This window comes from Vicia villosa, linkage group LG3 (assembly GCF_029867415.1).
Source record: "Vicia villosa cultivar HV-30 ecotype Madison, WI linkage group LG3, Vvil1.0, whole genome shotgun sequence".
Taxonomy (NCBI): Eukaryota; Viridiplantae; Streptophyta; class Magnoliopsida; order Fabales; family Fabaceae; genus Vicia; species Vicia villosa.
Window position 1 is genome coordinate 145,185,299 of NC_081182.1, and position 12,153 is coordinate 145,197,451.

At 36.3% G+C, this 12,153-nt stretch overlaps 1 long non-coding RNA gene across 2 annotated transcripts; it reads left to right on the plus strand.

Annotated features, from left to right (window-relative positions):
- The first annotated feature begins 8,898 nt into the window (after positions 1 to 8,898).
- LOC131656771 (uncharacterized) lies at positions 8,899 to 11,952 on the plus strand. 2 transcript variants are annotated; one of them, XR_009300286.1, is made up of 6 exons: positions 8,899 to 9,310; positions 9,429 to 9,721; positions 9,880 to 9,932; positions 10,054 to 10,093; positions 10,238 to 10,367; positions 11,415 to 11,952. It is a non-coding gene; the product is annotated as an uncharacterized LOC131656771 (long non-coding RNA). The 2 variants fall into 2 exon arrangements; XR_009300287.1 differs by having other exon boundaries at positions 10,238 to 10,360.
- Positions 11,953 to 12,153: the final 201 nt, after the last annotated feature.

The following is a 12,153-nucleotide window of genomic DNA, read 5'->3' on the forward strand; positions in this document are numbered from 1 at the left end:
TTGCCTTACAAGAATAAAATCAATTTCTCAAACTTTGGCAAGATTGGATTCTTAAAGATTTTTGGTTGTTTTAAGTGACCTAATTCACTCCTTATAAGTAGAAGGACTAGGGCATACGAATCAGGGGGGGAAAAATCTGCAAGAGGAGCACATTCACGAGCAAGAAATTTCTCCAAGAACTCAAAATCGGTTTGGGAGATTTAAGGCATCTCAGAGAGTTTTAAAGGCCGCACAAGGTTCTCTGAAGGATTCTGAAGCTGTTAGGATCATCACGCTTCATCAGTACCCCCAGATAATCCTCCAATTGACCGAGGTATGTAGTTTTATAAAATGGATCGATTGACATGATACCTGCATATTCATGATGTTTTGTTTGTATGTTTGGCTACGTTTCATTGCTGTGATTGTTTCTGGGACGGTTAATTGAGTTTTCATGCATTATGTCGTGATTTACCATTGGTATCCGAATGAAGGTTTAGGGTTTAAATTGGGGATTCGTTGTAGAGGTAAAATTAAGGTAGGATAATAGCGTGGTTAGATTCGTATGGTGAAAACGAGTGGAGTTAGGGGGTCGCGCCTGATTTATATGAACGTATGCTCTATTCGCTGTTTTTGTGTTCTTGTGTTGGCTATGGAAAATTCGTAGCTAAATGGTAGCAAAACCTGCAGAGGTTTGATGTTTTGGGGAAGAAGATGATAACGTGTCCCTACCTGTGTGGTTATTTTGAAATTCGCGCGCGTTTCTTGGTCAGGTGGGCATTTCGTTTTATTTAATTTACTGGGCGCGTATTATAAACAAAGAGCGTGTTTGGTTGGGTTGGTGGAACGTGCGTTCGTGAGGGGAGAGGTCGCAGGTTCGAGCCTCTCCTCCGTCATATATTTTTCTGGATTTGTTTCTATAAGATCCCATGCATCCACAGCCCTGCGTACCTTCATATACCCTCAGATCCTCACCACTGGATCTCCACTAACTTGAAATCTAACGCCCCAGATCGAACCACTATAACATGAGCCTTCATGAATATCACATTGAATCATTATCTCAATAGAACTTATTTTCTTTTAATTTTTTTGTTTTCTTTTAATTAAAATAATTATTTTAATATATATATATTATGTTATAATTTTCTTAATAAAATAAATACATGATAATTATATTAAAATTTTTAATTTGTTATTTGCGCCGATTAAATCGATTAATCGCTGTGGTTAACAATAATTTTAATTAAAATGCCATTTAATTTAAAAAAAATAAGAATCAAACTAAATTCGATTAAATGGTTGCAATCATCTTATTGATTGTGATGATTAATCTCGCCTTATTATTTAATTTAATTTGTTATTATTTGTAGTCGTGCTAACCGATTATGAGAGGTAACAGTATAAAAAATAAAAATTCATAAAATAACAAAATACAATAAGTTGTTATTAGTGATGATCGAATCTATCGATTTGAATTGGTAACAATGCAAATCCTAAATCTTTTAACTATGGTGGTCAAACCTATTGATCATTGCGGTTAATTGTGCCAAATCAGGGTTGTACGCCCAAAACCCTAATAATTCTAAACTCCATTCAAATTACAAAGACAAAACAAACTGCGATAGGCTAACCAAAAAGCCTCTAAAAAACCATATCAAATCAAATTCAAACTCTAAATGGCGTACAACCCTTCCCGAACTACGTAGACTCTGATCCTCCCTAAGGAGGTACGTAGGCACTTGGCAACAAGGCGAGTCCCCCTCTTCAAAATCTCAATCAGGTCATTAAAATTCTATTTGCCACATTTCTTTACAAATCCTGCCACGCAACCCTAATCTTTGAACATTAGCCTTTAGGAAAGGGCTGAGGGTGCCTAACACCTTCCCTCAGCCTGATTATAATAACTTACCCTCAATCTCTTATCTGTGTAGGGTTTCCTATTCGCCCTTCAGAATAGGTGGCGACTCGAAAGCTGAAATTTTTAGGCAGGTTGCTACACTTTGACCCATCCCTCCATATCCACGTCTTGTAAGTCTTTCCAGGATGTTACCGCCCTTCGTACCTTTTCCACGGGCAGTGTAACAGCAGTTGCAATCTCCAGTGCTTGGAATGCAGTAACCAGTGCTCCTTCTCCAACCTCGATGTATCTGTATGAGTCCAGATTGCTGACAAATATGTCCTCTTCTCCATTAATGGTCACTATAGAGTTCCCATCCACAAACTTTATCTTCTGATGGAGGGTGGAGGTGACTGCCCCAGCTGCGTGAATCCAAGGACGCCCTAGTAGGCAGGTATAAGCTGGTTCAATCTCCATCACTTGGAAATTGATGCAGAAGGTATGAGGACCAACTATGACAGGAAGGTCTACTTCTCCAAATACCGGACTCTGCGATCCATCAAAAGCTTTAACCACCAGACGACATGGTCTAACCACAAGGCCCTCCAAAGCTATTTTATCCAGTGTAGCCTTTGGCATCACATTCAGTGATGAACCTGTGTCAATCAGAACTCTGGCTAGATGAGCCTTTCCACATTGTATGGAGATATGCAAGGCTTTGTTGTGTGCCTTTCCCTGTGGAGGTAACTCATTATCACGGAATCCTAGACATGCCCCAACAGTTAGATTAGCCACCATTCCATCAAACTGATTGACTGTGATGTCTTTAGTTACATGAGCTGCATTCAGAATCTTCATGAAGGCGTCTCGGTGCCTCTCGGAGTGTACCAGCAATGATAAGAGTGATATTTTAGATGGTGTCTGTTGTAACTGATCCACCACCCTATAGTCACTCTTCTTGATTAAAGCAAGAAACTCTTCAACATCCTTATTATTAGCTTCTCTATCCTTGGGCTCAGCCTCGTTATTTGGTCTCATAACAGCTTGGTCACCAGATTGTGTCAAGTTTTCATTAGACGTTGGTTGCGCCTGTGCAGTTTTGAATATGCGACCACTACGGGTCATGCCCCCAGGCCCAACAATACTTGACACAGCAGTATTGGTATCAGAATTGTACTCCCATGGTACCGCTTTCATCTTGTCCAAAGGATATGGTTCTTTGATCGGGATGATCCTAGTGTGCTCTTGCGTAGGTATCATCAATGGTGGTTTAGAACACGGGATGATTAATGGCTTTTTTGCCCCTTGAGTTGGTATTATTAATGGCTCGTTCCTATCCACCATAGCCACATACTCTTCCTCAGAATGTTCTTTCAGCTGAATCAATCCTTGGTCCTCTGCAGAGTGTCTTTAAAAGCCTCGTTGTGTTCTAAGAGAAACCCCTTTATAAGTAGATACCTCTTAAGTGCATCTATGGGGGAGTTTCTTTGTTGAAGCAACTCTTGCTCTGTAACGACCTCTATTGCATTGACTGCGCCATCATGGTGAGGCATAGGATTTGTTTTCACAATAGGTTTGTCAAAGGCGATTGCCCCTGACTCTATCAGATCTTGAACTATATGTTTGAAAGCCCAGCATTTCTCCAATGTGTGTCCGGGAGAATTGGCGTGAAATTCACACCTTTCATTAGATTTGTAGTTGGGTGTGACCTTGCCTGGAGGAGGAGGTGCCAATGGCTTGATTTCTACCAAGGACTCACTTATCAAATATCTTAGTATCTCCTTTTTGGAAGTAGGTAAAGGATCGAATCTCCTTTGATGACCTTGAAATCGGTTTTGTTGTGGTGGGAATGACATAGGGGGTCTAGCTTCCTGATGCACCACTGCATTAGCCTCTCCTTACTTCTTCTTTGCGAAGGTGGGAGCGGGCCTCTTTGACTGATAAGATCCAGACGATGCCCCTTGTATCTTCCCATTTTTAATTCCGTTCTCGATCCTTTCACCGATAACCACTAAGTCTGAAAATCCTGAAGATACGCTTCAGACCATTTTGTCGTAGTACGGTCCTTGCAAAGTAGCCATAAACATGTCTACCAGCTCCTTCTCCAACAGGGGAGGTTGGACTCGGGAAGCCATTTCCCTCCACCTCTGGGCATACTCCTTGAATGATTCCTCTTTCTTTTGTGACAAATTTTGGAGTTGCATCCGGTTAGGTGCCATGTCCAAATTGTACTTGTATTGCTTCAGGAATGTATTAGCAAGGTCATTCCAGCTTCGGATGTAGGATTTCTCCAATTGCATGTTCCAGTCAACAGACGCTCCGCTCAAGCTATCTTGGAAAAAATGAATCATCAGCTTTTGATCATGAGTATAGGCAGCCATTTTTCGCACATACATGCGCAAGTGATTCCTTGGACATGTGAGCCCTTTGTACTTTTCAAAATTTGGAACCTTGAACTTGTGTGGAATAGTCAGATCTGGGACTAAACTCATTTCAAAGGTGTCCACATCGAAGGCATCATACCCTTCTACAGCTTTTAGTCTCTCTTTCAGCGCTTTGATTTGTCCACTATCCTTAGAATCCTCCCCAGAGTTAGGGGAAGTCGACTTGGGTTGAGGAACTTGATTTGTGTCATCAGTGTCCCCATATTGTAGATCCAAGTAGTCTTCATACCTAAGAGGAGTGTTGACAGGAATTCGAACTGTGCGAGACGTCCCTTCCTTCTGAGCAGCAAGAATAAATCCTTCTTGAGAGGCCTCTCCTTCTTCATGGGTCGTAGCGACCTTCTTAAAGGAGTGAGCCTTTGTCTTGTGAGGGTCATAGCCTCGAACATATCCTAACAACGGGTTGCCATCGTTCGGTATCTCCTCATACTGGTCTTGAACCTCCTTAGCCTTGTCTTGCTTATCCTTGAGATTTTTCATGAAGCTCAGCATTTGGGTCATTCCTCCTTTGAGGTCCTCAACAGTGCCTTTCAATTGGGTCATTTCTTCACGAAGGGCGGCTTGATTCTGTTTTAGTTGTTCCATTGCTTTCTTCTTCTGAGCTCTTGTTTGGTAAGGCGGTATGGTTGCAATAGCGTGACTGGAGATAAAGACAGTTTTTTTCTTTTTTTAATGTTTTTGCAAAATAAAAATGATATGCGTGCTATGAATGCTATGTTTATGCTATGCTCATGTCTTATCGGGTGCAATTACTGTGCATAGATAAAAATCTATGCACCATGCATAGATTATTATGGACTCTTGGATCAACTTCTAGACATCAATTGTTATTACTCAATACTCAATATTCACCACTCAATACTCAATACTCAATACTCAATACTCAATACTGGATTAAAAATATGATCCAATGGCTTATGTAGGCTTATGCATGGTGCATAAGTAAATCCTTATGCATATTAGCCAAAGCCATGTCCTATCCACATCCTTATTATAATATATATATATATATATATATATATATATTATTTTTCCCTTTTTTTTTGTAGTAAAACCTCTTTTTTGAATAATCCTTTTTGGTGAATAATTGCGAAGAAATTGAATAATGCGGAAATAAACACACTTTATTAATTTAAAATACTTTAAAGAAAGTACAATTTAAATTGTTCAACATTGCGAAAGGAAATAAACACCAATAGAAATAAAACTTCTAAATAATAAAAATAAAAAAAACTAGGGTTAATACCATTTTACCCCCTGCCATAAAGGTCATTTCTGGTTTACCCCCTGTAAAAATATTTTTTTGAAAAACAACCTTGCCATTTCAAAATACTAACTTTTTAGCCCTTAAAGTCAAAATCCGCAGGAAAATCCGAAAGAAAATTCGCAGGAAACCTGCAGATTTTCCTGCGGATTTTGACTTTTGGGGCTAAAAAGTTAGTATTTTGAAATGGCAAGATTGTTTTTCAAAAAAAAAATTTACATGGGGGTAAACTAGAAATGACCTATATGGCAGGGGGGGTAAAATGGTAATAACCCAAAAAACTATAAATGACTAAGAACACCTATGAATGTCCTCCTTGAATTTGTCCACCATGCCTCTACATAGCTCCAAGAACTACTTCACTTCTTCGGGAAGGATGATGGGGGAAGGCTCCGCTCTTTCCAAACTCTTCGGAATGTCTTGGATTAAATCATTGCATAAGTAGAGTAGCTTATCATAATTCTCACGACACTTCTCATACTCTTCAAGCATCTTAGGAACCATGCTCACATGCTTATTTGCCGTAGAAACAATTGTGTAGAGTCTTCTCCATTTATCTGCTTCATCCCTTGCCCCTTCATACATCTCCCTTTGCCTTATGAATACATGACTAAGTGATGCCATAGCTTGAAATGCTCTATTGTACTCACCGGTGCGCTGTAAAAGTGCTTCTTCCGTAGTCAATCTTCTTGTGCGCTCTTCTTGTCCAGAATGGCGAGCTTCTTGAAGATCATATTTGAGATTCCTTATTTCTGCCTCTTGATCTTTAGTCCTATCAGTTAATTCAAATACTACAGCTTCTAGATTTTTCTCAGATTCCGCTTTGTCATGGGAAGCCTTTTCATAACGCCTCCTCCATCTTGCAATTTCTACACCCGCTTGTTCCAACCTTTCATTGTGTGCAATCAAATCAAAGTTAGCACTTAGAACTCCTTCAGTTGCACACTTTCTTTTATTCCTTTGTCTATCATTCTCTTCCTTAGCAGCTTGAAGCTCTTGGCTCTTCTCCTTAAGATCGAGGCGTAGTTGGCTCTTTTCGTTGGAAAGTCGATGTATGTCAAGCTCTAATTCTTCCTTTTCCTTACGGGACGCCTCTAGGGCAGCCTTGATTCCTTCTATCTCTTCGATGGATAGAGAAACGGGATTAGGAGAATCGGGCTTGTATTCAGGATCCACAACAAAAGGAAGCAAAATCTTTCCAACTCTCTCTTGAACCCATTTAGTGTAAGGTTCCTTAGCAATGATATTTTTTTGTCCATAATTCTTTGTTTGAACATGCTTCCAAGCTTGAATTATTTTCTTCAATGTTCTTGGATTTCCCTTCCTATTGTCATGCAAAATTAACTCTTCCACTTGTTGGTCGGAAGGCCCACAATCCATAGAATGACCCAATTGGCGCAATGCTAATACGGGGTTGTAATTAATGCAACCCAATGTTCCCATTAAAGGCACATTGTTGAATTCCCCACATTTATAAATAATTCTTTCAGAATTCAATTTCCTTGCAAACCAAAAGATAGAATCCGCCTTGAGAGCTCTTAATTTCTGAGACCATTCATGCCTAGTCAAATCTTTGATCAAGTAGTTGGCTTTGTAAAGATGAGAAGTCAACCAAGAATATAATAAATGAACACAACAGAATATCGTTCCCCTTTTCTTTTCATATCAATCATGGATAGTAAAATAAATATTAGCAAGAATAGTAGGAGTTGGATCCTCAATTGACTTTCTGAAGGAGGTAAAAACATGAATAGCAGCATCATCGACATACTCCGCCTTATTAGGAAATAAAATAACACCAAAAATCAAGAGAGCTAGAAAATGTCCACAAATGTCCCATTGCTTTTTCTGAGCATAACACATAGCTTGAGCCTCTAAATAAGTTCTCCTAATTCCTTGTATTTTACCATCAGTCTTGTAATTAGCTTCTAAATCCGCAACGGGCACTCCTAAGGCTTTGGCCAAATCAGAAATCTCAACTTTCTTTCCAGCACCTGTATAAAACTCCTTTTTAACCCTTGAAAACCCAAGCATAGCATCTATCTCTTCCAAGGTAGGAGCCAACTGAAAATCCTGAAATGTGAAACATCTAAGCGGAGGATCATAGAACTGGATCAAAGCAGTGATGGCCTCTTCTTGAACCTTAACTTTGAGAAAATCCAAAATATCACCATAACGGCCCACAAACCTATTCAAAGCAGTTGATGACATTTTATGCCTAATATTCCTCAATTTCTTGATATCAGGCACTGAGACGGTGAGGTGGACAATAGACTTCTTAGCATTCATTTTCCTGAATTTTCACCAAAAAGAATTATTATTATTATTATTTTATTCTTCTTTTTTTCTTCTTTTTTTTACCTGTGGATAAGACATGATAAAAAAAATATGCATATGATGTATGATGCATGCAAACAATTATACACACAAAAAAACACAATAAAATAATAATAATAATAAGCACATATTCAGCATATAATCACATAGGCCCTAGGTTCATAGGTTCGACGTAACGGCTCGGGGAGCCTACCCTTCCCATGGGAATGTTCTAGAAGGTCTCATGGGGTCGTTCGTAGCCGCCGAGACTTTTTGTCTCTTTGGATTTTAGAACAACTCATTTTATCCATGAGGTTCAAATTTTAGGGGTAGGTTCTCAGAGAGATCAGCTAACTACCAAGTCCAGCCCTCAACAAGGTCAATCCTCGTATCAGACCTTTCCGGATATTTAACTCACTCTGAGTGGAATTATAATAAGACTCGTAGGCGATGTAATTCCCCTCTGGTCTTAAATATAATTCCCACGCTTAGGCTTACCAGCAATCACATATAAACCCAACAATGCAAATTATATAACAATTAAACATTTTAATGCAAATATGGCAAATAAACATTTAATGAAAATAAACAAAAATAAATAAATAAAACAAAAATTAAATATTTATAAAAAGATAAACCTTTCCCCAAACCCTAAAAATGGCAAATTTGCCAAACCCACTAGTGTAGAAATGACAAAAGAATTATTGATATCATATCCATTATATTAAAAATAGGTGTAAAATTCATCTTCGATGGCAATTTTGTAAATATATTAAAAAGTTAATTTTAGTGGTTAATAATAGACACCTATTTTTCAAATTAAAAGGTGTCAAATGTACATATTTTAAAATAAATTATATATACATAATCAAATAACACCTAATTTTGAGGAAAACAGCTGTAACATAAAGAGGCGGTGGCAAATTTGTAATTATCAATCAATACCTAATTTTGGAAAAGAGGTGTGACATACTAATTATTATACCATTATATTTAATATTAATTAATACGTATTATTTAATTAATATTAATTATAATTTACTCGTCCTGTCAAACCTAAAACTTGTGGTTCTGCTCCAAACCCTCGATCAAAACTTTATGCATTCAAACTCAGAATACCTTCCGGAATTTGAAATTGCCCTCTCAACAATTGGAATTCCTCTCTCGCTCAATGTTTCGCCTCTTGACTCACCTGTCTATTTATATTCCTCTCACAATTCCCATTTCGATTCAATTTCTCTCTTGAAATGTTGTAGATTCCTCTCTCATAACCGACAATTTCTCTCGCTTGTTCATCACAACAATTTCCTAACGATCCTTCTGCAATAAGCCCTCCTTGTCTCGTCATTTTGTTTCTTGTCAATGTGGGTTTGTTCATGTCGCTGACATAGATTGCTAGAAGACCAAGATGAAAAAAGTAGCTCAAGACTAATCAACTTTGCTCTCTATTGACATCTATCCATCTCGGTATGATTTTCAATTTTCGGATACTATTCCACTTGAATATGGTGTTTTTAGCACCATTGTTGTCACTGTTGATTATTAAATACATGCTTTTTTCATTTTGTTTTATCATGTGGTGTAGGCTTGAATCACCATTTTCTATCATAGATACATGATGGATATATAATTATTGTGTTTCAATGCATAATGGAGAAGAAGTCGAAAGCCTGACATGCCCAAATATCTATCACTTTACCAAATAACTCTATGGATAAAGAATGTACCACAAAACCTTTATCCTGCCTCTTTAATTTTTTGACAAACTGAATATTGTGACCATTTTCCATTTTATGATTTTTTTTCCATATAAGAATCAGGTTCTATGTGTATAAGAGGGAGCCTTGAGTTTCTACAGTTCAACTTAAGTCTAGTAAGGTAATTTGTGAAAATGAGGAATTCTTAGGTTCTATGTGCAGTATGATCAACTTTGTCACCAATCACCACAAGGTTGTCTATATTTGAATTAAATTATATATAATATAGTTTTTCCACTTTTACTTGCATATATCATTAATTCACGATGTCTTTTTCAGCTAATAAACTTTCAGTGGGTTTCAAATTCGTTAAGCAGGATCATTCTAAAGAGGTAGATTTTGATACATTTAACTTTAAAAATTAAACTCATCATTGTTTAATAATCTTTTTACTGGTCGGAACATACATCAAAGAAAGCATTTTCAACATTTGAATTGAAAATTGTTGAACAGGCTGCAGTTGGATATGTTCAGGAAGCTTGTGCCTATGACCGTATGATTCTTTTAAAATCTTGTGTGAATGTTTAAATTGGCTGTGTTTTTATAATTTTGATTTTCATTCATACTTAAATTGATTGGTACCTAGGTTAATTCCCCAGTTGATGCTTCATTTTTGTTTTTGTAATGTAATATGTAGAATACACTCTTCCTAAACTGTATGTAAGATGCAATACTGAGTCTCATGTGCTATTCATTCTCATGTTGTGAGAGTCAGATCTCGCAGTGATAGGAGGAAGCGTGACCCTCAGAATTTTATCAGGTGCAGGGTAATTAACTTTCTTTATAACCTTTATTTTCTCTATTTTGTTATCAACTAGTTTATTGATTGAATTGCCATTCAAATTGATATTAGACTCTAATCTAATCAGAATACGTTACATGTTTCAATCTTATCTTAATTTTAATTTAGGCATTTGAAACTGCGGTTTCTATTTTTTATACCTTTTTCTATACTGTGTTGATGCTTTTTCTTTCATGCTTGTCAATGTTTATAGCCTGTCATCAAGAATGTGAATGTTAGAGCCTGTTAGAGGGGACTGTTTGTTTGATATTTTTGTTTATGAGAATTTATTTGGCATTGGGATAAAATACATTTTCTTTATAAAATGTATCACAAAATTTCTAAGGACAGGTTAATTAACCTTTTCATCTATTAATTTCTAACCCCTCTGCATGCCAACCATCTATCACAGCTACAATACGATAGCTCATAAAGGATTAATCTAAATTAGCTTCTTGAACTAAAGCAAATTTTAGTTGATTTAATGAACTATTAAAATTTCCAACTCGGTTCAGGTGATAAGAGGATTTATAACTCATAATTTAAGTTCTAGATAATAACATAACTAAATGTATCCTCGAACAAATATTTATCTACTGCTTCAAATTATGATTTTGGTGTGAAGATTTCAATAGTTCATGTTTAAAGATTGTCTTCCAAATAACAAATTCATGTGATTGATGGTATAAAACTATAAATTGTCATTTTTCCTCAATTTTATTATTTGGTTTCATTAACTAATTTATTTAATGAGTTTTATGAATTAGTGTTTAATTTATAGGAGACATTGTTGGATTAAACAAGCTGTGTTTCAATTTGAACCAGTTTGCAATTTTCTCAAAAAAGTCTGCCATTATTTAGTGTTTTCTTTTACATGCATACCAAGTTTTAACATAACTAGAAAATCTTTATCTCCTATATTTACATAGATAAAGTGTTATGTATCAAGAATTCTAGGAGTCTAAATCCTACCATGCAATCTTAATTTATAAGTAAAAACATAATTTGATTACATTTTTTTATGTGTTCACAGCATTGGCAGGTTCCTATCCATTTCCAAGTGTAAGCTAGCTCCAAGTCATTCAATTCCACTAAATGAATTCATTCCCCAATCCAAGTCAAGTCTTCCCAAGCATCGCTCTTTTTTTAATAAATTATGTTTTTTTTCTCCCTTCTCTTACTAGAAAATTTTGTTGATGCTAAAAGTTACAATATTTATTGGATTAGATTGTTACATTTGTTCATTTTGCCCTTAGCTTAGCCTGCTATTAGGTAGGTCAAAAGTAATAAAAGTTACTAGAAAATGATGTTGAAATGATTTTGTTTGATTGAAATTGATGTAAAAATAGGTAATTGATGTAATATCTCACTCCAGATTTTTAGAGAAAAATCGGTGATAAAACATCATCCACGTTTTCAAAAGTAAAGCAGCCATACATACCACACCTGTTTTTTCAAAACACAGGTATTTAAGGATGTTTTCTACATCGGTTTTTTTACTAAAACCGGCCTCAAACATTTCCTCATGATGCATAATTAATAAATATTAAAACCTGTCAAAAATATTTAACACCGGGTCAAAAACCGGTCTAAATTTTAATTTTAATACCAGTTTAAAAACAGGTGTCAAATACCATATTTACCATACCTGTAGCATTCACACCGAAAAAAAATAGGTATTAAATTTAAATAAAACAGGTGTTAAATCACTTATCTGCACTAGTGACCCTAAAATTCGCCAAAAACCTAAACCATTAATTAAAACCTAAACC